A 27272-nucleotide genomic window follows, 5' to 3' on the forward strand; every position below is an offset into this window, starting at 1 on the left:
TTCAAGAGGGACTCCAAGATGGCCAAGAGCAGCAGGTCCCAACTTGAGCCTGCGAAGGAGAGCTCCCGCAGGGCAGACGCTAGGAAAGAGGGAACTGATGAAATACCTAATGTGTGGGAGCGCCATGGAGATGAGTGACAAGCAGACACAGGATGGTGCCGATCAGAAAAAAGAAACAGGAAATTATAGGAGTAAACAACCCCCCCCAAAGCAGCAATCCAGGAAAAGCAAGAGTGTACGATAGGCGGGCATGGTGGGGTACTCCTATAATCCCAGAAGCTGGGGAGGCTGAGGCAGGAGGATCGCAAGTTCAAAGCCAGCCTCAGCAAAAGCAAGGCGCTAAGCAACTCCGTGAGACCCTGTCTCTAAATAAAATATAAAATAAGGCTGGGGATGTGGCTCAGTGGTTGAGTGCCCCTGAGTTCAATCCAGGTACAAAAAAAAAAAAAAAAAAAAAAAAAAAGAGGGACCACTGGATGTTACATTGGGAGGTTCAAAAGGAAAGAGCAATGTAGCACTTTAATGTTATAATGTAAACCTGGCTAGATTTAAACAATTTAAATATTTAGTCTGATGTGGTTAGGAGAGAAGGAAAACTAAACAGTCATTTACAGTAACATGAAATCAACAGACAATGTCTAAAAATGTCAGATCACAAGCAGCATTTTAAGTCTTTACAAAAATGATGCATATAATAGCTAAAAAGGTTGAAAGAGCTTCTTACCTCTGTGGATCAGGAGGCAGGAGGAGGAAGTGAGACTATAGATTATGGATTTTTTGTTATGTTTTCTTTAATTATACTTGATTTTCAAAACATGCTCCATGTTTTAATTGTAATAATAAGTCTTAAAGAAGTCCATACACGCCCCCTTTGTAAAAAGAGAATTGCTGCATGATTACCAGCAGGTGACACTGTTCGCTACTGCAGAACGAGAGCATCCTAAATCCTACCTCCTCAGCTTTTGACACTCTTCATTACACTGAATTGTGTAGCATTTTCCTCCCAAGAAATAAGAAGCTCAAACTGATTGATATTTACTGAGAAAATTGCTTGTTTCTGTAGATATTAGGCAGCCACATAGTGACTAAGCTAAATGAAAATTAGCAAACTGTGTAATTAGAGTACTTTTTTCCTGCTATGTTTCTTTTGTAAAGCAGAGATGAAGTCATTAAACTCTTCTCTCTTTCAAAAATATTTACCTTCAAGAAAACCAGCAAATTTTTCACAGAGCCTGCTTATTTATTTACCTACTCCTGAGAGTTCATTATAAGGTATCAAATTATTGAAAGCACAGATTCTATTGGTTATAATAGTACAATTTGGAATCGAAATAGATGCTGATTAGAAGGAGCCAGATAAGGGATTGCATCAATTTTACCTAATTCCACTTCTACCAGCTCCTCTGGAGGCCCGATATCGGAGTAACAGTCATGAGTGATTTCCAGAGAGATTTTTTTTTTTAATTGGTTGTTCAAAATCTTACAAAGCTCTTGACATATCATATCTCATGCATTAGCTACAAGTGAGTTATGAACTCCCATTTTTACCCCAAATACAGATGGCAGAATCACATCGGTTACACATCCACATTTTTACATAATGCGATACTAGTAACTGTTGTATTCTGCTACCTTTCCTATCCTCTACTATCCCCCCTCCCCTCCCCTCCCATCTTTTCTTTCTATCTCATCTACTGTAATTCATTTCTCTCCTTGTTTATTTTCCAATTTCCCTCACAATCTCTTATATGTAATTTTGTATAACAATGAGGGTCTCCCTCCATTTCCATGCAATTTCCCTTTTCTCTCCTTTTCCCTCCCACCTCATGTCTCTGTTTAATGTTAATCTTTTCTTCCTGCTCTTCCTCCCTTCTCTATTCTTAGGTTCAGCCAATTTGGAAAGCAGTATGGAGATTCCTGGGAAAGCTGGGAATGGAACCACCATTTGACCCTGCTATTGCCCTTCTCGGACTATTCCCTGAAGACCTTAAAAGAGCGTACTATAGGGATACTGCCACATCGATGTTCACAGCAGCACAATTCACAATAGCTAGACTGTGGAACCAACCCAGATGCCCTTCAATGGATGAATGGATTAAAATAATGTGGCATCTATACACCATGGAGTATTACGCAGCACTAAAAAATGACAAAATCATGGAATTCGCAGGGAAATGGATGGCACTAGAGCAGATTATGCTTAGTGAAGCTAGCCAATCCCTAAAAAAACAAATACCAAATGTCTTCTTTGATATAATGAGAGCAACTAAGAGTCCAGAGAGATTTCTGAATGCCACCCAACTGTGGTGGTCTTGCAAAACCTGTCTTGCGGGCCTTCAGAACTGTGCTTGCTCTTACCCTGCCCCCGCCCCCACTTGCTCTTCCAATCTTGGCTCTGCTCTGGTCACCTGGAGGCCTGTCGGTTCCCCCACCCCCTGACAGCCTGCACCCACTCACATTCTACCTTTGCTTCACCCACTCTTGCCTTCCTTTGGCAGACTATTTTCCCAAAATTGTGTATTCCTCTTGAAAAGCAGTCTTTTTTCTTTTTCCTGGGCTGGTAATTCTGTCTTGGTCTCTCTGTCTCTGAATCAGCGTCAGGGGCAGGGTTGTGCCTTTCCTTTGGGGTCCCTCTCCCAGCTATGGTACTCATTCTCTCTTGCAGCACCTGGAGTATTCTCTGGGGCTTTGGGGACAAACAGCCTAGGGCTAAACAGATGAAAATCAAATCCCTGCAGCGCTCCCAACAGGCATTAGGTGAGTTGAGAAGCCAAAGGCAACCGAAAGTGGTGTGAACTGGCTAATATTGAATAATTTGGCATTGGCCCATGGAGCGGGTATTTTTGTCTCTATTTTCAAATGAGATGCGGAAGTGATGAGACCTGGCTGAAAACCAATGGCGGGGGATTAAATTAGAACAGAGAAGTGCCAGACAGGGGACCTCCCTGTCCTCACCATAAGTGCCCTTAAACAGCTCTTTTAAGCTCAATTTCTCTAAAAAAGACACAATAATATACACACCTGAAGCCCTGTCCCCTGCCCTGGGGGATCTTGATTTCCTGTCTGCTTCTAAGATCTGGGATTCTCCTGTGCTCTTATCACTCCCTGAAGTTGGCACACAGGAAGAGCTTCTGTGACGAAATAGACTCAATAAAATATTTGATCAGTGATTAAAGGGTTGTTATATATCAACGAGGGAACTGGGGAATTGGGCTCCATGATGTGGTGATAAAGAGCAGAAGAACTTCGTACTCTCCTCAACAACGGCGCTGTCATTGACTCAGACCTGCTTCCTAAAGTGGGTCTGGTCCATAGCAGGGTTTGGAATCGTTCCCTCTCTCCCCTGGTCATTTGGTGGGGTCAATAAGTTACTCCACTAGCCAAGAGAACTTTTTTATTCATTCAGACAAACATCTGTACTCTTAGGATAGGCAGTGCTTTGCTCACTTTTGATAATTTCTTGAGACTTAATGCAGAGAAGGGTTTTACAAACTGGCATTGAGTAAGAGCCTTAAAAACTAGAAATGGGGGATGGTGTGGGGTTTTTACCATTAAGACCTAACATAGCCTTCAATTATTGCACTAGCCATGTCTGATCTACTAATATATTTTGCTTTTTGTTTCTTTTGCTCAAGGAAAGGAAATCATTTTTGAAACATTTGCTTTAATAATACCAATATTATGTATCATGTGGGCTAAAATAAAACTAAAATGTATTCAGTCATTCGACGTGTTTATTGAGCATCTACTACATGCCAAGTATTGTTCTGGGTGCCAGGAGTGCAGCAGAGAAACAGGCAGTCAGAATAACTCAGCAGGAGCTTATTACATTCTGGGAAGCGGAGACAATGAGTTAACCAACCAACACATAAATAAGCCAGTAAGAAAGTGAGCACAGATAGACAGTGACTAGATGGCTACTTTGTGTAGGTGTTTAAGGGGACATTTTCAGTTGTGATTTAAATGATAAGAAGAACAATAATACTAGTGAGATAAGGTGATAGAAATCAGACTGCATAAGACTCAGTACGCCACTCTACGAGTTTTGATGCTAATATTTTTGATGTTTGCACAAGTGCAGGCAAAAACCAGTGCATTACCGATGTTCCCAGGCTGCAGCAATATAAGATGCCTCCTGACTTCAGAGTTGTTAAAACATAAAAAGTATGCCCTTGAATTAATAAAATATAGTACTTTAGAGGGGTTGCAAAAATGTTCTTTGTAAGTGAATGTTCTAAATCATTTTAATGGAACATGATAATAAACTGTCTCTGTTCCATCTTTTGTAAAGTGGACAATCACTTTCCTGTTTCTCTTTGCTGTAAATCCAGGTACTTAGAATGAAGCTCAAATACATTCTGAACACTTGCCCAGCATGACAGATAGATTTTCAGAGTAATTGAAGACCACCAATCCAAGCTGAAATTATTGGAACTGAAATTGAACAAAGTTAAGATGAGATGCTCAGAAAAGCTTCTAACCAAGTCACTTTAGGGTGGGAAGATAAATCTTTCTCAATGACTCCATTACGTCTTTATCAATAACTATAGAAATCTAGATAAGATGCCTATATGCTCAGTATTAGAAGTGATAGGCTTATTTCTTTAAAAAAATAAAAAAGATGTAAATTAGCATGGCTAGTTCAGAATAAGAAGCAAGACTTTGTCAACAAGAAGCTTGAAGAGCAAATTGATTTGTTCCTTCTTTTCCAATTCCTCTCCCACATCAGAAGGCAGAGAGAGAGAAATAGGCAAGCCAGGTTGAGCTGAAAAGTTTCTAGATAATTCAGAAAGATGACAAACTTGGAAATACAGGTAATTAACTCAATACCAACTTTTCCCGGTTACCTTTCTATTTAAATATTGGCAAGCAACACTAGGCCGCGTAGATGATGATTTTGTTTCGTGAATGCACTGTAACACTACAGTATAACTGCTAGTGCGATGTTTAGGTGTGAAGTGAACTCAGAGGCTTGAAGTGGCTTTGTAATCCCATTAGGTCCACGGAAGGATGATGAGGCCAACAGGTGTTTAGGAATTTGGACTCCAGGTTTGACAAGGTCTCACCAGCACAGGGAAGTACTGGGAACCGTGGTCCTGCCCTGCACAGACCTCCTTCCTCCCTGAGCCTCAGACTGAACCCTGGAGGATTTTAGTTTAATATTATCTCATTTTAAATGCTCACCTCACAGGACCTTGGCCTACTTCTGCTTTCAGCCTCAGCTTTCTAGTTCTTCCTGGGCAAGCTCAGCCCTCACCCTTGGAGAGAGAGCTCCTGACTTTTGCCTTTCTGCAGGGCCTCCCCCTCCCCCACTTTGGACAGGCCTGGCCTCAGAGATACTGGGCAATTCAGCTCCCCTAGCTGAGAGGACGAGGGGGGCTGAGCCAGACCCCATCAGCAGGCAGAGGCTGGAGTCTGGTGGTTCTGGTGGAAGTTCTAGATAGCATTCTCAGGAGATCCAAGAAGAACCCAGCTCTGCTGGTCCCAGTCCCAGCCTCCCATCAAGCTCTTAAACCTTAGCTTTTCTCTTTCCCTCTTCACTTTCCTCGTTCCCACTCCCTGGGCCCCTCCTGTCTTAGAGTTTTATTGTTGCATGACAAATTACTGCCAATAATCCCCGGCACATTTATTACCTGTAATAAACGTAGACCCTGTTCCATAGGTCGGAGGTCTGGTGGGTCTCAGGGCTTGTTCAGTGGATGTCAGTCTGAATCCATTTCTGGCAGCTGCAGGATGGAAGTCGCAGGACACTGACAGTCACCCAGCCTCATTCTCTGCTCCTGGAGGCTGCTGGCTCCTGTCTCCCTCCATTTTCAAAGCTTGGGAAGCATGTCATCCCTTGCACCCGGAATCTCTCTGATGTGCCCTTCTGCAACCAGAAGTAACTTGAATAAAAGTAACTTTTGATGAACTCAAAGCCAACTGATTTTTTGCCTTCCCTTTGCCAGGTAATAGTAACCCATTGTGTCCCAGCATCCTAGATGTGGGACACTTATGAAAACTTAAATATGGCATTTAATACATGATATCATATAGTTACATGATATAAGAATATAAATATATCTAATTATGTTAATCAATATTAATATAATAGTACATAAGCTCTAGATTATGATTTCCAACCCATTTTCATGTGCCTGTGTCAATTTCATTGAGAAATTTGCCAAAATGAACATTTGGGACTTAATGGGTTAACATAATCCCAATCTTGGTATCTCTGGTCACAGTCACAGTCCCAGGAATCAGGGTAGGAAGTCTTGGGGGCTTATTGCATCTCCCAAACTACTTGCACCATCTTTCAAAACCCCAGGTAAAATATTCTAGTTGAACTTTCTACCATTCCAACTAAGTTAAAGATTCCAGAGAGACTTACTAACTCAGTTGTTATTTTCAGGACTGGAAATTTTCGAGAGAAATAAGGGTAATAATTACACCATTCCTCAAGCTTCCTTAAGAAAGCTCCTCCTAGCACTTCTCCTCTGCTGGAGAGGCTATTGGAACCTAAGGAAGGCTGAAAGCTCCTTGCCTTTGGATCTGATTTTACAGTACACCCCACTTTGGGTTTCGTATTCTTGCTTCTCTAATCTAAGAGATTTACTACATTTATCTCATTTACTCTTTCAAGAAGCTTGAAAAGTTTTAGTATCCTGATTTTATAGACAGAAGTGGGCTCAGCGATTCAGGAAATTTCTCAGGGTCACCAGGCAATGGCAGAAATTGTTGGAAAATCCAGGTCTGTCTGATGCCAGATCCTTATCCTTGCTGGCCCCTCTACAATCAAGCAAATAAGCAGAAAACCTGAGAGAAGGAGGTTTGCATGGATAGAGGGACACTCGGGGTGGTTGAGTTAGAGAAATGGACAATACTCAATTTCAGGGTGCAGAATTATCCTAGATCACAGTCCTGATTTCTTTGGCAGGCAGGCTCCTCCTTCCAGAAAATTCAACAAACCTCAGAAAACTCAAAATAGCCCTGGGAGAGTTTTGAGGGCTTCATCCATGTTTATTCAGTCAACAGCAATCTATTATCTTTGGAATAAATAAAATGAATCATCATCAAACTGAGGAATAAATCTTTCCCCAAAGACACCTCCTTCCAGAAAATTTTATGTGCTATTCCTTTTTCAGGAAATCTAGAAAGTATTAACTACACAAAAGTAAAAGCAACTCTTGGAAATTTCTTTGATTAAAAAAAAATGGCACGAGAGACAACTAACAGGACATTTAACTTTGAAAAAGAACTTAAGAGCAGAAAATAGATTGAATTTGAATATAAATACTTGCTTTGGAAATTGTTTCTGCTTTAGTGAACTTTTGTTTTCTAAATGAGACTTATTATCTCATCAAGAATTGAGGTCATTTATGAGGGGAGTAGAATTTTCTCTAGAAAGAAAGAAAAAGAAAGGAGGGAGGGAAGGAAGGAGTAAGAGAGGGAAAGGGAGGGAGGGAAGGAAGAAAGGAAATAAGAAAGGATTAAAGAAAGAGGATGAGAGGGAGGGAGGAAAAGAGAAGGGAAGGGGAAGGGAGAGAGGAGGGAATGGGGAGAAAACAGAGAGGAGGAAATGATAGGAAGAGTGGGTATTCTTGTTTATGAATAGAGCAGAATGATGGGTGACTTGCTTTAAACCTTGGGGTGGCTTTAGTTGTGTCCTTATTTTTGTTCAGGAGGTAGGCATGTGCATACACAGGAAGTGGTAGAAACACGGTGCTTTGAGAGGCAAACTATTCCGATAGAACTGAAGATCTCAATTGGTTATCCTCATTTATCTTTGCAAAGAAGGGGAATGTGCACGGTGTGTTCACAGTATGGTGCTGTCTGGGATTCGTTGGTATGTTTCATGATGAATGTTCTAAGACCCCGAGGTTCAGGAGTTGGGAGGGTGCAGAGACCAAAGTATCTATCTCTAATTATTCAGACACTTCTGGAATATTTCTTCTCCTCTGGGGTTCCTTACACCCAGGTGAATCTGGTGAATCTGTTGCACTGGAGCTGGGATGTGGCTAATGTTTAATGAAAACATCCTGGGACTCTTGACATTTCCCCTGTCCCTCATCTTGGCTTCTCAGCTTTCCTCCTTGACCCCTACCTGCCAGTGTGCCCAAGATGCCTCTGTATGTCCCACACAGACGTGTCCTAAATGTATTTGCCAAGACAACCAAGTCTTACAGATCAAATTCCTCAGTATTGTTGAATGATTGTGTCCTCCAGACTTCACAGACTGAAATCCTACTTGCCCCCCAAAGAAGTGATACTAGGAATTGGGACCTTTGCAAGGTGTTATGGTTTGGATGTCAGGTGGCCCTCAAAAGCTCATGTGTGAGACAATGCAAGAGCTTTCAGAGGAGAAAGATTGGGTTATGAGAGCCTTAACCTAATCAGTGAATTAATCACCTGATGGGGTTAATTGAGTGGTAATTGAAGGCTGGTAGGGTGTGGCTGGAGGAGGTGGGGCATTGGGGGGGGCGTAACTTTGGGTAAATATTTGTATCTGATAAGTGGAGATCTCTCTCTCTCTCTCTCTCTCTCTCTCTCTCTCTCTCTCTCTCTCTCTCCTTCCTGATCACCATGTGAGCTGCTTCCCTCTACCACACTCTCCTGCCAAGATGTTCTACATCATCTGGAGCTCCAAGAAATGGAGCCAGACTTCTACAGACTGAGAGATCTGCAACTGTGAGCCCCCAAATAAACTTTCCCTCCTCTATAGTTGTTCTGGTCTCTCAGTCACAGAAGCGAACAAGCTGACTAAACAGGAGGCGACTAGGTCATGGAGATGAAGGCGGCTAGATGACTGGGATCAGTGCCATTATAGAAGGAGCCTGAGGGAGATCTCACATCCTTTTTCTGATACAGAGAAGCCGGTCATCAATGAACCAAGAAGGGGGACCCTCATGATGCACCAGATCTGCTGGCGCCTTGATACTGGGCTTCCCAGCCCCCAGAGCTTGGAAAAATGGATGTTTACTGTTGAATAGCCAAAGCAAGATCTTCCCAACATCCTTAATTCTGATTCCCCAAGGACTTCTGTCTGTCCTCCCATCTATACAGTCAGACTTCTTTTACTTTCTTACTCCATTTTCTGTTGCTAAAAACATAATACCACAAAGTGGGTAAGTTAGAAAGGCAAGAGTTTTATTTTGGCTCACAATTCTGGTCCAAGGTCAAGGGGCCACATCTGGAGATGACCATCAGGGAGCATATGAGAAACCTACCCAGACTGGCTTCTGTAGGTATAAGGTCCTTGCTTAGCATCTGGACGGCCATCTTAGGTGACAGCTGACATTTTAAGGAAAAAGTTTTGCTTTCTTGCCCAAGGGCCTTTCTGAGAAAGGCTCACCACTCCCTCCTACCAACCCAACCCCTAACCACCTGCATTAGGACCCACCTGGCTCTGATTCCTGAGCCCGCCCCCCATAAAGGCCCCAGAACTCAAGCCTGTTGTGCCTCTCTCCACTTAGAGAGATGGCCTTTATTTGTCAGCTCTGACAAATGAACTCTCGTGTGTATCTCTGCCTGGTGTCCATCTGTCATTTCTCACTTACCCATCTCTCGTTCTTCACTTTCCCTTCAAATGCAAACCACTATACTTGCTTATCAAGCCTCTCATGAGTAAATAATGACATAAATGAGTGAATGAGAAGAAGGTAAGTGCCGCTTGGCTCTTAGAAATTTCCATACATACTGGTTAAGTGTACTGGTCCCACACCTCTGTGCATTCAGCTTCAGCCATTTGCCTTTCTTGGTGGCCAGCACAGTCCTAGGAGTGGCTCATGTTGTTGGTATGATCAGAAAACACTGACCAGGAGAGATCACCACATCTCTATCTGGTGGGACAGAGCCATGGGTAGCTGGAAATTCCAGCAGAAGCTTAACCTGGGATGGGGTGGGCGGGAGGAGAGAGTAACAACCCTGAAGTGGGCGTGGTTAGTGTGCTGTCAGGAAGACTTTGACCAATGGGGAAGGGAAATGGGAAGGAGACCGCACCCCCTTGCTGGCTTCTCCTTGTCCCCTGGACTGGGTGCTCTGGGATGCAGTAATCCTTTATCATTCTCAGGACATCCTGCAAGACCAGCTGGTCCAGTTCCAACTGCACTCGCTTGGGCTTGCTTGTCCTCCTTCCTGCCCCACTTTTTCTTCCTCCTCTCATGCTTATCTCCCTGAACTTTACCACCACCCTTCTTCAAAGTAATGGCATGTAAGTTTTCGTCTCACGCATGATTTTCTGGGGAGTCCAGGCAAAATCATCAGGGAACTAATTTACCTGCCTCCACAGGTACAGACGTTAGGGATTTACATTCAATTTGTAAAGCGGAGCTTTCATTTTCTTGGTTTTTCTCCTCCTAAATCTCAACTATTGACAGAAATAGTGCAAACATTTGAGACTTGAATTCTGTTTCTAGCCTATTTCTTCTAGTAATACAGAGATTATCAAAAGGCATTGTATGTGATGAGTTATTAAATCTATAGCTTTGTGAGGGAAGTCCTCTGCCTTTTTCTATGAGTTTGTTGTTGTTGTTTTTGTTTTTAAGCATTTAATTCCAATAGAGCTGTATGTGGGACAGTGTTAATTCACTGGATTTCCTGAATGCTTCAGAGGAAGTATCCATGCTGGATAGTAATCAAGATAAACAAATTTTCTCCTGTTCAGGCATGAATTCAACTGAAGCAAACAATCTTTACAAAAATGTTGATTGTGGCATGTTGTGTAGGCAGGAGAAGAATGCAAAGGATAGAATTAGCCATTTAAGTAGGCTGTTGTCAACTCCAAATCTCTAGCATTGTCCAAAGAGACTGAGTAGTAGGAGCAGCTGAACAATGATATATTGGCTCAATGTGGGCTGATTCACAAGACTGGTTTCTGTTTTAGTTGAGCTCTTCACATATAAACTTAATTAGTACAAGTTCAATGTGAAGTGTAGGTATAAAGGGATCTACTTTCTGTCACTGAAACAAGTTGAGATAAACTAGTACCAGTGATAAGTCACATCCACCACTGAGACTGTGCAAGTTAGATCTGGATATCATAATGCAATCAGACCTAATTGTTGTTGTGCATATTTCTTCCTTTTTACAAACCAATCACTATATTTATTATATTTAATTGTTTATTATTTTTGACCAACCAGACTCTCTACTTCTGTTAAAAAGTATCCTAAATTTTTACTACCACCCCAGTATAGGTCCAAATTTGAAGGTAGGATTAGCCCTCATTTTTTATCTAGAAATCAACATTGGACCCATATCTAGCCAATTAGTGTATCCCATCCTGTGGTTGGAGTGTTATTTTCAGGATTGGACACATTATTCAAATAAAACCAATGATCATTGGGTCTAAATGACTGACTGACAAAGAGAAGCATTGCCTGAACAACCCCAACACAGAGGTAAAATAAACCAATAAATGACCAGAGCCAAAGACCCAGGGTCCTTCTTTAGCCCCCAAATCTAGTTATAGATTTATCAATTCAGTAAGCTCCATGTATAATTTACATCAAGTCAATACTGATAAAATCAATGTTGACTTTATCAATTAAATGAACTTCATTTTGTTGTTATTAGAGACACTTTGGGCTAGGTTTTTGCCACTTGCATTTCAGAGTCCTAACATAAATTTGTCTTGGAATTGAAAGCTACAAAATAAACTGTAGATGATAATGAGTTTATATACTACAAAGGACAGCAACCATCCATCTCTTTCTATTGGGGTGTAAAGTTGGCAATTCTTAGCATAGGGATAGAAAGGCAGTTGTTTAAACTATAGCCTGTGTCTCTCTGGGCTCAAGTACATTTTACCAAGTCGGGAATCCTAGAGAATATGATAGAAAAGAGTCAGGTCATTGGCTACCCTTGGAAAGTTTCTTCAATAAAGACAAATCACAGAGCTGGGGATGTAGCTCAGTTGGTAGAATTCCTGCCTCACATGCACAAGGCCATCGGCTCAATCCCAGCACCACAAAAGAAAGAAAGAAAAACCACACTTGAAGCTAGAGTATTTAAAAGGAGAGAGGTGGGTGAGAAGGAAGAGAGAGAGAGAGAGAGAGAGAGAGAGAGAGAGAGAGAGAGAGAGAGAAGAGAGACATATTTGTTAAGGGAGGAATTTTCTACCCAGAGTCAGCATTTCAAAATGGGCAATCCTTGTTGTTAGGTTGAAAAAGCCAGAATCTTTACTCACATTTGACAGCATCAAGGATGTGAAAGCTGTGTTAAAACTTTGACAGGTGCAAACAGGGTCTAGAAGGAGTTGGAAACTCAAAAGCACTTCACTAATTACAGTAACAGCTATTTACAATCGTGAAGAGACACCTACTGGAGTACTTTCTGTAGCAAAGGGCAAATGAAGGTTTGTCCCATAATTTCAAATGGAAGACAAGATGAAAGTATGCCAAGGAGGTTGGCAAGGAACTGAGGATTATTCATGGGAATGAATAACCCCAGAATGAAAAGTAGATACTAGAATTTAATTTTTTTTGAGACATAAAGTAGGGCTGAGCAAGTTGCATATAGCATAATAAAATCTGCAGTGGATTTGAGCAGGATGAAGGGACAGTCCTTGTAGGAGGCAAGCCTAATATAGGTATTTGGAGTTTATGGTGGAGAAGTTGTCAAATACAACCTTATGTAAGTGATTAATGAACTATTGGGGAAAATATGAATCATATGTCTCCTGGTAGGATGCAATGAGAGTGAGATTCACTTCAATGACATTTCTATCTTAGGTTTTCTATTAATTTGATCTTGTTGCAATTTTAAAAAATTGAAATAGAATAAGGTCTTGAAAACATCTCTATATTGGTAACTGCATTCCGAATGCAAACAGAGCTAAAGGCTACTAAGGGGATTTCATTGACCATCCAATGGGGAAGAGTGGTCTTTTCAATAAATTTTGCTAGAATAACTGGATAGTTACTTAGGGATTTCATTGCCACAGCCTGCTTCATGGCTCAGCACCTAAAGTGATCCCTGACTCCATGGCACTATCAGTAATGTGAGTGGACTGTTGAACTGGCACAGCCCCTAGATGGGATTAACTTCCAGTGTCTACCTCAGATGTATCTGAGAGAACACTATATAAAAGAGAGAACACTGTATACAGCATTTGGATTGGAAACCTAAAACTAAAGGTTGAGATGGCATGACCTTGTATAGCAAATAGTAAGGAGCCAACAGGGAAAAAAAAAAAAAAAACTATTGAAATTAACTGATGAGTTCAGCAAGTGTAAGGGTCAGTTTTAATTGTCAACTTGATTGGATTAAGAGATGTCAGTTGATCTAGAGGTTTATGGGTGTGTCAATGTGGGTGTGTCTAGGAATGATTGGCATGTGGGATAGCCAACTGAAATGGAGACCCTCCCTAAGCATGGGCACCACCATCCAGTAGGATGATGGCTTGGATGGAATAAAAGTTGGAAGAACAAGAAAGCACCATCAGATTCTTCTTTAATGGGTTCTTGATTGCTGCTGTGATCATCTGAGGATATCAGACTCTCGCTTCTTCACTCTTCCAAAGCAGATTCTCCAGAAGCCTGCGTCTCAGACTAAGGTAGCACTGTTGATCCCTCTTGTTCTGGGGCTTCAGCCTCTTGGACTGCGCAGCTACTGGTTCTTGCAGCTCTCCAGCCTGCAGACGGCCAATGTGGACTATCCAGCTTCTGATCATGTAAGCCAACCTAATAAGTCCCCTTTATAATTATACTTCGTATTGATTCTGTTCCTCTAGAGAACCCTAATACAGCAAGGTTGAAGGAGGCAAGGTTAAGAAACAAAAATGAGTTGTATTTCTATAAACTTTCAATGAACATTATTAAGAAAATAATCCCATTATAAGAATACCAAGAAGAATAAAACACTCAGGAATAAATTTATGAAAAGAAGTTCAAAACTTGAACCCTGAAAGCTACAAAACACTGACAGAAATGTTTTGTTAATACATAAACTCTAAATAATTGGAAATATAATCCATGCTTATGCTTTGGAAGATTTAATATTGTTGGAACTATATCCCCCAAACTGGGCTACAGATTTAATGCATTCCTATAAGAATCCTAACTGACCTATTTGTAGAACTTGGCAAACTAGTTCTAAAATTTATATGAAATCACAAAGAACTAGAATAGCCAAATCAATCTTGAAGAAGGACAGTATAGGAGGACCACACTTCCTGATTTCAAAACTTACTTCAGTTCAACCTCAGTCAAGGTGGTGTGGTTTTGCCAAAAGGACAGAGGCACAGATAAATGGAATGACATTTAGTCCACAAACCAACCCCCATGCTTGATCCATCCCCATTGACAAAGGTGCTGAGACTATCCAGTGGACAAAGGATGGTCTTTTCGACAAATTTTGCTAGAATAACTGTATCGTTACATAGGAAAGATTCAAATTGGACCCTTATCTCACATTACATACAGAAACTAGCTCAAAATGAATTGCAGATGTAAATATTAGTGATAAAACTATACAATTCTTAGAAAAAAATAAGGGTAAATCTTTATGACCTTGGATTTGACAAAACTTTCTTAGACACAAAAGTGTGAGGAACCACAAAGAAACCAACAAATCAAAGTTTATCAAAATTATGTATATCAAAGGACATGTGTACATCAAAGGACACTCTCAAGAAAGGGACAATAAAACAGATGGTATGGGAGAAGATGTTTTCAAATATACCCAATAAAAAATTCAGACCAAGATTCTATAAAGAACTTACTTAAGAAACTCAGTTAAGCATGGGCAACAATCTGAGAAGATATACAGATAGCCAATCAATACATGAAAATGTGCTTCACATCAGTGATCAAGGAAATGCATATAAAAACCCCAGTAAGATTTCACTTCATACCCACTAGGATGTAGCCATTTCAGAAGTTTTTTGAAAGGCAGATAATAACAAGTGTTGGTGAGGATGCTAAGAAACTGGAACTTTGAAGTTCAAAAAATCTTCTGAAATGGCTACATCCTCGTGGGTATGAAGTGAAATCAACTAATAATAAAAATTTTTAAAAAATTTTAAAAATAAAGTAAAAAAAAGAAACTGGAACTTTGGTTAGCAGAAGTGTAAAAGGATGCTCTCACTTAGAAAAATAGTCTGACATTTTGTCAATTGAGTAAACACCGTTACCACATGACCCACCAATTTCACTCATAGATATGTACCTGGCAGAAGTGAAAACATACATCTACACAGAAACTGGTACATAAATGTTTATAGCAGTGTTATTCATAATATCCAAGAAGTGGAACACTCCACAATCCCATCAAGGGATGAAGGTGTAAATAAAACGTGGTATATCATAGGACGGAATAGTATTCAGCCATAAAAAGGAACAGAGTACTGATACATACCACAAATGGATGAACATTTAAAACCATCCGTTAAGTGAAAGAAGCCAGTCATAAAGACCACTGTATAATTTCATGTAGATAGAATGTCCAAAACCCACAAATCTAAAGACACAGAAAGTAAAGTAGCCACTTAAAACTGGGGAATGGCTGGAGGGGAAGAGCTATGAAAAGTGCCGGCACAGGGGTAGGGTTTTTTCTGGGGTAAGGAGCATGTTCTAATGTCGAATGTGGTGATGGTTACAGATATCTGCAGATATGCTAAAAGCCATTGAGCTGTACGCTCCGAGTGCATGGATTCTATGGCACGTGAGTTGTGACTCAGTAAAGCTGCTCAGAAACAACATAGAGCTCCTCTGAAAGAGTAGAACTTTGGATCACAGACCAGCCAACCAGGGATTCCCTCCTCTGCTGACCAGAGCTCTTGCTGGCATGTCAAGCAGTGCATGTGTATGTCCTGCCAGGGGACACTGCCGAGCATCCGTTCTACCCTCTTCTAAATCACAAATTTCTTTTTTTTATTATTTGTTCTAATTAGTTATACCTGACAGTAGAATGCATTTTGACACATCATACATAAATGGAATATAACTCCTCTTTTGTCTGGTTGTATATGATGTAGAGTTACACAGGTCATGTAATCGTATACGTACGTAGGGTAATAATGTCCAATTCATTCTACTATCATTCCTACCCCGTGCCCCCTCCCCTCCCTTCACTCACTTTTGTATAATCTAAAATACCTCTATTTTCCAACCCCCCCCATTGTGAATTAGCACCCACATATCAGAGAAAAGATTTGGCCTTTGGTTCTTTGGGACTGGTTTATTTCACTTGGCATAATATTCTTTAGGTCCATCCATTTACCTGCAAATGCCATAATTTCATTCTTCTTTAAGGCTGATTAATATTTGGATATATACCACAGTTCCTTTATCCACTCATCTGTTGAGGGGCATCTGAGTTGGCTTCATAATTCAGCTATTATGAATTGTGCTGCTATAAACATTGATGTGGCTGCATCACTGTAGCACACTGATTTTCAGTCCTTTGGATATGAACCTCAGAGTGGGATGACTGGGTCAAATGGTGGTTCCATTCCAGGTTTTCTGAGGAATCTCCATACTGCTGTCCAGAGTGGTTGCACCAATTTGCAGTCCCACCAACAATTTATGAGTGTACGTTTCTCCCCACATTCTTGCATTCTTGATGATTGCCGTTCTGACTAGAGTGATGGAAACTCAGTGTAGTTTTGATTTGCCTTTCTCTAATTGCTAGAAACGTTGAACATTTTTTAATATATTGATTGATTGTATTTCTTCTTCTGTGAAGTGTCTGTTCAGTTTCTTTGCCCATTTATTGATTGGGTTATTCGATTTTGTGGTGTTAAGTTTTTTGAGTTCTTTATATATCCTGGAAATTAATGCTCTATGTGAAGTCTGAGGTGTGTGTGGTAAAGCTAAATAACAAGTTTCAATGCAATTTTCTATTTTTCTCTTACACAAAGATCAGGTATTGTGTGTGTGTGGTTGTGCACACAGAATGAGTGCAGATGATTAAATGTATTCTTCACTCACAGGCTTCCAGGCCATGGGGACCCAGCTGGATATAGCAAAGCATGCCTATCATCCAGAACAGCCAGAACTGGAGCTGGGCGCATGATCTAGGTGAGACTCTGGCTCTCCTTGGAGAGGATGGTGCATTTCCTGTTCTGTTGTTTTAGGTGGGGCATCTTCAAGACCTATTTAATACTACTTTTTAATCTCTTTTTACTTGCAAAGTCCCTCCATCTCTTAAATGATTCCTGTTAACAACTTTTCTCAGTTTAATTTCTTAAGGTTGCTATGCCTACCTGCCCTCTGGTTAGGGTCTCAATTTACATTTATCTGCTTCAGAAGGTGAGAAACAAAATGAGTGTTTTAAGGATATTTACTGGGTGAATCCAGTAGCACCACTATTTATATATCCTGCCTGGAAGCTCTATGCTCTCTGCACTAGTGGAATATCTCTAGTGGAAGAACAAGGAATTCAGAGTGCCAGGTGGTTTTCTTATTTTTTCTATTTAGGATGCTGAAGAATCTAGATGAAAGAGGTAAAATTCTGTCACTGATTTTTTTTACTTATATTTTATGTGTATAAATGTATCCAATATTCTATACAATTTAATATACATGAGTAGTCAGTATTACCTAAGTAAAATGTCCTTAGCTTATTGTCTTAGACACGTGAAATCTCATCATGGACCATATCACCAAGAATGCAAGAATGTGGTCCTCAATAACTATTTGCTGATAATTTTGAATGAAAATCAAAGGAAATTAAAGGAAAAAATGTTACAATTTGCCTTTAGAGATGTAGTCTGACATTAGTTGTATTTTGTGAAAACTGAAAGTGACAGAAGTCAAAATCAGGGTGGTTGCTATCATTATTATTAATATTATGGTAATAAAAAGGAGATACTGTGAGCAGTTGCTATCTGGCGCTTCCAGGAAGGTGAGGTTTACATAAGCTCTTTCTATTGCCATTGTAGACTGGGGGTTGGCAATTTATTTAACCAGCCTAAACCTCTCCATTTCTTCATCTGAAAAAAAAGAAAAAAAGGATAATGAGACCTATCCTGCCTACCTCCCCGGGGTGTTTCAAAATCAAATATGGTCCTTTTTATAAGAATTTGCAAAATAAAGAATACTATATAAATGTCAGTAATTTGCGATTATTAGTAACATTCTAACGATGCTGCTTCCAACTAAGGTATGATAAAGTAGTATCATGAAATGTTCTCTTGCTTCCAAAAAAGCAAGCCTTCAAGGTTAGTGTTCAACAGTAGTGACAAAGAAATAAGTTGCACATCACATTGACTCAAACTGGTTGCGTTTCTGAAACTGGGCTGACGTCTGAGCGTATTTCACTCAGAACCTCTCTTGGCTCGGTTTCTACTGTGGCAACATGTAGAAAGGTTTCCAAATAGTCAGGGTTTGACCCTTGAAAAATCAGTCCTGGGAAGTGCACCAGGAAATGGCCCTGGAACCCAGAGCCCAGAGGCCATTTCTCTGTATGGGGACTTTCCCACAGACACGCAGGGACAATGCCTTCTGTGTGGCCCTTGCCAACCACCCCAGGTCCTTAAATGGGTGATTGCTGTGTCATGAGTTTCCTGGAGCCTGCCGTTTTACAGGAGAGCTGTCTCTTGAGCTCTGCTCTGCTTCTGCATCGTTTTATAAGGGTCCATCAGGACAGAAGCCTGCTTAGCTTCTCACTGACAATGCTCCAAAGCCATCTACTTATATGATGTTTGAAAATACAGAGACTTTGGGAGGAACTGACAATCAGTTGGAGGCCTCTGATCTTCATCCCTTCGTTTTCTTGGCAACTCGTCTTCTAATGCCCGGTGGTCTGGGTCATGGGGACAGGTGATAACGGCTGGACTGACCCCTAGACCAGGACATTGGAGAGCTCAACCTGGGGCTGGACAGGTGTCGTACTGCTCATTCTGCCTTGTTTGTTTTTCTTTGTGAACGAGCCAGGAACATAAACAATTCAAACCCTAAATTCCTAGAATGATCTCACATAGCTGGAGGTTGTTCCTTGAGAGCAAGATTACACTGCATTTCTAAATCTCTCTTTTATTTCTCAGTCTTAGATACTTTGGGGGTGCTTGTCCATCTCCTTAGATGAACATCTCAATCATCCTAAACAAGAGAGAAAAGTCTCATCTTCAGATCTACTTGTTGGGAAAGGAGAAGTTAATTTTTGCCTAATTTGTTGTTTTCCTCCATTATAAAATAGGGTCATTCTTAAAAGAATAACTGTATTAAATGAAAAAGTGGGTTCTTAAATGTGTTTTATTTTTATAAAGCAGAACCGATATTGAATGCAGATTTGTTTAGTGAGGTAGTAAAGGGTTTTCTTGCTGTTGGTTTTGGTTTTGACTCACAGTTTTTTGAATTCTTCAAGAATTACTCACATGTGGTTGTTGTGTTTTTTTCTGTGACTATGGGATCATTTTGTGCTTTGAAATGTTTTACTGTGAAAATGTTTGCCATGGGATAGTTAATCAAACAAGATTCATTTTTTCCCAAATACTACAAGTTTGAGTTGTGTTCTTAATGGTTGGAATTTTTCACTGAAAATTTTGCTAACAACCTATGAGGTTTTGACTTAGATAGGAGACTGGACCAATAAACTATTACAGTCTCTAGAACTTGGTACTATTCAATGGGGCTCTGTCTTGTTTGAGTAAGACATTCTGGAGAGAGAGAGAGAGAGAGAGAGAGAGAGAGAGAGAGAGAGAAAATGATCTTTTACAATATATTTGACTTCCCAGATGTCAGTAAGAGGAGATACCAATTTTATGGCATTGGTTTGTTTTTTCAGTTAGGAGTTAAAACAATTTTGCAGGAGCCCACCCCATTATGAGTTGTAGTTTGTCTTCCTTGCTCTGGACTATAGAGAAGTCAGGTTAGTTGTCTACATGGCACCAAATCCTGGAGATCTGCCAGCCTTCTGATAGCTTTTCAACCCCAAATCTTTGCAACCAAGTCTTTGGTCTAGACATGAAGTCCAATGTAGGAACCTGAGGTTGAGAATCCTGATGCATGATGGGAATTCACTTCACAGCAGAGACGTGCCGTGCCCTCACACGCTTTGAATTCTGCACGACTAAAAGACATATACACATGACCACTGTTTGCATCATCATTACACAATTACCACTGAGGTCTCAATGTATATCTGGAGGAAGTTTTCTCATAACCAGAAGCAGGCAAGTAAATGAATCAATGCTGACTGAACTCCAGTTTCAGTTTTCTGAGATGTCCTCCGTATTGCCGAGATCCAGTTACTTTACCAAGTGCCTATTTTCCAGCCAAGATGATGAAGAAAACATGTGAGGAGGCAGCCGTCACTATTTGAAGATTCCAAAAGCCTTTGACCCCTAGTCTCTGTCCCCACTACCTAAGGGAAGGGCTGCCTTCTTTTTGATACTTAAGGGGAATTTAGAAGTTTGAATCAGTGTTCAGAAACCCGTGGGATGGCCTCCTTTTCCACAACTTCTCTTCCATCCAAATCCCTGTTTAATTACTTTTGTGATTGGCCACTCAGAAATAGTAAGTAACTTTCTCCAGGGACAGGCACATGCCGGTACATTGCTGGATGGCCACAGAGCTGAGGTGGTAAGGACAGATACACAAAGGTGGCATGAAGGCTTGATGATCAGGGAGGGAGGAACAAACATGAGGTTCTCTCTAGGTGTCATATTAGAAGATACTTTTTATATTAGAAACAGTGTGTCTCTCAGAAAAGTCAGGGATCAGAGAAACAAAATAACATAAAAGAATCTTCATCAGCATCTGACAGTTATAAATATACTCTCTTCTTCGTGGGGGTTGGGGCAGTTACTGGGAATTTAACTCAGGGGCACTCCACCCCTGAGCCACATCCTCAGCCCTATTTTGTAGATTATTTGGAGACAGGGTCTCCCTGAGTTGCTTAGGGCCTCACTTTTGCTGAGGCTGGCTTTGAACTCACAATCCTCCTGTCTCAGCCTCCCGAGCTGCTAGGATTACAGTCGTGCGCCATCACTCCCAGCCTGCTCTCTTCTTTCTAAAATGTAATAACCACTTACAATTTCTGAACATGGGAGTGTGGCCTGTTAAGACCTGATATAAAGGAAGTGCATCCATATTTAGCATCCTACTTGTCTGGGCAGGGGACAGACCCTGTAGAGGTGAGCTCCTCCTCACTAACCCTGTGGGAGCATCCCCTCTCAGAAGACTCATGTGCCAAGCATACAAAAGCAGAGCTCAGTATCCAAATTCTTAAGCAGACTACAGGACACCTGAGCCTAAAGTTGCTGTAAACCAATCTGGGGGAGCCACATCTCCCTGTCCAAGAGTGCACAAGCAGCCTTTTCGCAGGGCAGATTTTTACCTCTTGCTCCCCTTTAGCCTGGTGTTTGAATCACTCTTTAGAGTTCATAAAACACTCCATGTTCATCCTGTTTCTTCTCACAATATCCTCAAGAACAGACAGGGCACGCAACAGCACCTTCATTTTACATGTAAGGAGAATGGGGATCACTGATGTTCAGGACTTGCTGAAACTCAGGATGGTGGACGAACCCATCTCCTCCATCACTGGGGCTCCCTGAGCCAGTACTTTTACAGGAGACTCCTCCAAAGAACCCAATAAGGGATGAGAACTTTCTTAGTCTTGTGTGTTGCTATAACAGAACACCTGAGGCTGATGATTCATAAAGGAAAGAGGTTTATATTGACTGATGGTCCTGAAATCCAAGAGCATGGTGGTGGCATCTACTTGACTCCTGGTGAGTACCTCATCCTGCCCCATACCTGGTGGAAAGGTAAAAGGGTAAGCAGGCACCTGTGAAAGAGAAGCACTTGCTCAACAGAGACTGAGTAGTGTGCCAGAGACCCAACTCACTCCCGTGAGACTTGACTCACTCCTACAGGACTTAATCCAGCCTCAAGAGAATTAAGCCAGACTCTCAAGAAAAATAAGTCCACTGTTGAGGTTGGATCCCTCATGACCTCAATGCCTTAAAGACTGCATCCCCTCTCAACACAGTCACGTGGGGGACCAAGCCTCCACAGGAGTTTTGATGGGGACAAATCACAGCAGAAGCCAACCTCCATGATACTGTGAGAGCTGTGCTTGGTACTTTGTATGCAGTGCCTCATTTCATCCCTCACACCCTGGAAAGAACCATTATCCATTTTCTACCTCTGAGGAAACCAGGACTCAGAGAGGTTTAGTAACTTGTCTAATTTCACACAACTAGGAAGTGCTGAGTGAGTGAAGGTTCTTCCTTACAGGAGCCTGTGGTGGCAGCGACGCCTGTAATCCCAGGGAACAAGGAGGCTGAAGCAGGAGGATCACAAGCACAATGCTGGCCTGGGAAATGTGCCAAGAACCTGTCTCAAAATTAAATAATAATAATAATAATAATGGCTGGGTGTGTGACTCAGTGGGTAGAGTACCCCTGGGTTCAATCCCCAGTACCAAAAAAAAAAAAAAAAGCCTGTAACGTTTGGATCATGCTATCCTGATGCACTGGTACCTTCTGAGGCCAGAGGGAAATGAAGGCCATATGTTGCAGCCCCATGACTGTGCAGATCTGGAAACCGAGGCACTGGTGTGTGGCACAGGTAATGGCTGTGCTGTGCTGAAGCTCAGGTCTACTGACTCTTATTCTATTGCTCCTTTCACTGCACCTCTGCAGAGGTACCTGGAGCTTTGAACAGGAAAACAGGGGCTTCCCGTTCCAGGGTCTAGCCTGGACCCACCACTGAGTGCTCATCCTGTGGGGATGGAGGCAGTGTTCCAGCCTTTTCTCTGGTTTGGCTTCCATCTCCCTGGTCCATCTTTATGGCTGGCTAGCGCCACATCTCTCCCCCTGACACCTTCCTCTTCTTTTCTCCTTGCCCCACACTCAACTCAGGTTTGAGAAGCTCTGATTGCATATGGCGAGCACAGAACTTGGCCTGGCGGAGTTCAAGACCGGCACACCTCGCTTCATCATGCCCCCTTGATAGCAAGGGCTTCCTCCGACTCTTGCATTTTCCCTTTATCTAATCCCCGCATTATCAGTGGAGAGTAGCCAGACTTGCTTCATCCCTTGGACCACACGAGGCCCTGAGGTTCATGTGATTGAATGCAAAAATACCCCGGCTGCACTTATATAATAATCTCTCTTATGTAACACACTCACACCATAAATCTAATTCTGCAGACATTTTACACATAGAAGTCCCAGTTAGGACTTTAGGGGCTACAGGAGCTAGAAGCTGGGCCAGGACCTCTTGACAGGAGCCTTTGAAAGCCGCTCCTTTATCCTCCCTTCTGACATTTGAACAGGTCCAACTTCCCCACCTGCTACAAATAAATTCAGTGGTCATGGAGAACTTGACCATTTTCCTCTCTCCTCTCCCAGACAACAAAGTCCTGGGGCTTTAATTTACTTTTTTCATTTTAGGACTTTCTGGGTTTAAAGAGTTGTCTTAAGTGGCTGCCACTCTTGTGTTTTGGAGGGGAGTATGTATTAGGCAATTTGTCCCTTTTATTTAACCTTTTCTACCACTATTGAGCAATTAAATGAAATTGTTCTCTGATATTTCTGTCTTCGCAGTGACACAAGTTCTATGGAGCAAGATTTTTCTATTTTAAAACAAGTCTTTATCTTACTCAACTCGCATGGGTTGCTGTTTGCCTGATTGGCTAGACATTGGAAGGCTGTGACAAACATTTTCACAATGGGTGACATTTCAAACTCCATGCAAATATAGAAAACTGGGAAATTTCCAGACACAATGTCAGAGGAAAATGTAATTTAAAATGTTTAAGAGGCTAACTATTGAGATATCACCAGGTTTGTCCTGAAATCTACTCCAACAATCCTGTGTGTCTCTTGTTGCCGATGAGAAATGGAAGCCAGAGACACACAGAGGCTTAAGATCGAGCATGGGTGGGAGGAGAACCCAGGCGCCCCTGCCTGACTTTCCCAGAGTCATGCAACCTGGCTTGCAGTGATCTGGGCACCTTTGGCTACAGAGAGCCACCAACCCTGAATCCTGTGGGAATCCCATGCTCCATCTTTGAGCACAGGTCTAAACTCTCTCAGGGCTTTTGGTGCTTAGGGATTTCAGCATCCTGCGGTCATGATGGCTCTGGAAAACGGCAGGGACCAGAGTGACCTGGCCATCTGATATACATGTAAAGAAGGTAGGAGTTACATTTTTTGCTTTTTTCAACTTTGACAACTCAGGGGGTTTCTCTCTTATCACCCTCCTTTCCACTCATCATAACCTAAAGTGAATACTCATCGCCGTATGTTGTTTTGACTCAAAACAACTTTCAGTGGGAATAAAACCAGTGATCTGGGAAATATCTTTAGGCATGTTAACTATCAAAAAAAAATGCCTCATTTATAAAAATTGATGACTCCTAGTGGCTTCATTCATCAATGGCCTCAAAATCTTGCCATTAAGGCACCCTCAGTAAGAATCTCATGTCCACAAAAAGAAGTGGGTACAGAAGGAGGACAGCAGAGACAGAGCAAAGTCAGGGACACCCTCTTATGGCTCGTAATAAATATTGTAAAAAAGAAGGATCTTTTCTAAAGATGAAAAAGCTAGAAATTTCTCAAGTGGTTAAGATCCTGGTTTAGATCTCCAGCTGTTAAGCCAACCCCCACCCCCACCCCCACCCCCACCCCCTGCGCACACCCTGGACTTCAGAGAAATTGCTGAGAATTTTGATAAATTCCACTAAGGGAGCCTTGGGAAATGCTTTGCTATCTGTAACCACTGTTGCTCTAGTGGGCACCTGGTCCACCTCCGAGTAGCAATGACTCTCTGTCATGTTCCCTTAGGCTGAAATCCAAAGCTCAGTTTTTCCATGTTATTTGTTGAAGAAAAGAATCATTTCTCAAGTGGTTAAGATCCTGGTTTAGATCTCCAGCTGTTAAGCCAACCCCCGCCCCCCCCCCCCCCCCCCCGACTCCATGTTATGCTCAGTGTCTGGAAATTTCCCAGTTTTCTTATGGTAAAGATGCAGGAAAGGGCTGGGAATGTGGCTCAAGCGGTAGCGCGCTCGCCTGGCATGCGTGCAGCCCGGGTTCAATCCTCAGCACCACATACCAACAAAGGTGTTGTGTCCGCCGAGAACTAAAAAATAAATATTAAAAATTCTCTCTCTCTCTCTCTCTCTCTCTCTCTCTCTCTCTCTCTCTCTCTCTCTCTCTCCTCTCTCACTCTCTCTTAAATAAATAAATAAATAATTCTAAAAAAAAAAAAAAAAGATGCAGGGAAAATATCTTTGCTTTCAAGTTCATCAAAGTGCAGCCAGTGTGAAAATGATGAAAAAAGTAGTAAATGAAGACATGAAAAACAGTGACCAGTACAGCAGAGAGTGATGAAAACCATTGTGACACCAAAGGCCCCATATCGTACTGGTCACGTGGACCATGCTCCCGAGCCACGCACCGCTGCTGCAAATGGAGCACTTGACCCGAGTTACAGGCCCAGGTGAGGAGTGAATAATCTCAGAAGCCAAACTAGCAGCTATCTCAATCCACACAAGGGCACGAACTACCTTCCCGAACAAGGCAAGATTTTTAAAGTTAGGCTTCTGAGATATAATTTATGTTGTAAAATTTATCTTTTGTAATTTGAGTCCTGACAAATGTGCCCAACCATGTGGATTCCATCGTGACATAGATCAATGGCAGTGTCCCCAAAACCTCTCTCATGCTCATCATCAGCCCTCCGTCACTGCCAGTCCCTGACCACCACCACTCTGCTCTTGATCACTGTAATTTGAAGATAGGGTTCTGAATCTTTGTAAACCTTAATTTTCTCACTCATCAGATGAGAATATAAACAATATCATCGATATCTCAGGGCTATCAAAAGGATTAAATCAGGTAAAATATGTGGACGGCTTGGTAAAATGTGAACACTAAATAAATGCTAGCGATTATTGTTATTGTCATCCTCATCATCATTATTAAAATGTTGAGTACTGAGTTGTAGCCCAGAAAGCCCAACAGCATAGTAAGTAAACAAGTTTGTAAAACATAGTCTTCCATGTAATATGGAGTCATCTGCTCTAGTGCCCGACAGAGGGTCATTAAGTCTCGATTAGAATGCTTCAGGGCCAGGTACAGTGGCACACCTGCAATTTCAGCCACTCAAAAGGCTGAGGCAGGAGGATCCAAAGTTTGAGGCCAGTCTCAGCAATTTAGCGAGGACCTAAGCAACTTAGCAAAACCCTGTCTCAAAATAAAAAACAAAAAGGCCTGGGGAGGGCTGGGGATGTGGCTCAAGCGGTAGCCTGGCATGCGTGTGGCCTGGGTTCGATCCTCAGCACCACATACAAACAAAGATATTGTGTCCGCCGAAAACTAAAAAATAAATATTAAAAAAATTCTCTCTCTTTTTCTCTTTAAAAAAAAAAAAGGCCTGGCGATGTGGCTCAGTCAATAAGTGCCTTTGGGTTCAATCTCCAGCACCAAAAAAAAAAAAAAAAAAAAAAGCGAAAACAAAAAGGAATAAGGACTTAGGACCTTTCCAGGAAGTTTATTGTGTTGCTGGGCAGTAGTAATCATTTAAATGTTCTTTTGCTTTTCCATAACTTATTTTCTCATAGATCACAATGGCCTTAGAACACATAATTTCTCTTTTGTGCACTACGAATTGAAATGAGCACCCTCACCTGAGTTCCACCCCTCAGCTTTTCCCCTACTAAAGAAGGCCAAGAGAGAGAGAGATCTAGTAGCATCAGTGGGTCTTCAAGGCAGTAGATTTGACTCTCAAGTGATTTAGCTCCTGGTTGAAGAATCTCTTATCAGAAAAGTTGTAGAAAGATTCTGAATATTATATGACCAGTTGGACCCCATAATTGCTAATTCCTTCTAGACTGAGAGGTATGACTCTACATACCTTTGTTCCTTCTGCGATATCTCTATGCAAGGGTTAGTTTTGTGTCAGCTTGTCTGGGCCGTGTGGTTCCATGTTTCTGTGAAGGTGTTTCTCATGAAGTTAACATTCACATCAGTAGACTCAGCTGACCTGATTGGCCTGCCTAATGTGAGTGGGTTTCATCCAGTCAGCTGGAGGCCTGTCTGCGGAGAAGAAGAAAAAGGCAACCAACCCAGAGGAAGAAAGAATTCTTCTGTCTGGAACATCAGCCTTTTTTTCTGTCTTCAGACTCAAAGTTGAACACTGGGGCTTTGTGGGTCACTAGCCTGCCGTTCTTCAAACTACAACTACACCATCTGCTCTCCGGGTTCCCAGACTTTTGGACTCCAACTGGAACTTACCCACTAGCTCCCCTGGGATTGAGTTTGCTGACTCGCCTTGTAGATTTGAGGATTTGCCAGTCTTCATAACTGCAAGAGCCAAATTCCTTACAATAAA

The sequence above is a fragment of the Spermophilus citellus genome (genome assembly GCF_964194105.1).
Source record: "Spermophilus citellus genome assembly, chromosome: 16".
Taxonomy (NCBI): Eukaryota; Metazoa; Chordata; class Mammalia; order Rodentia; family Sciuridae; genus Spermophilus; species Spermophilus citellus.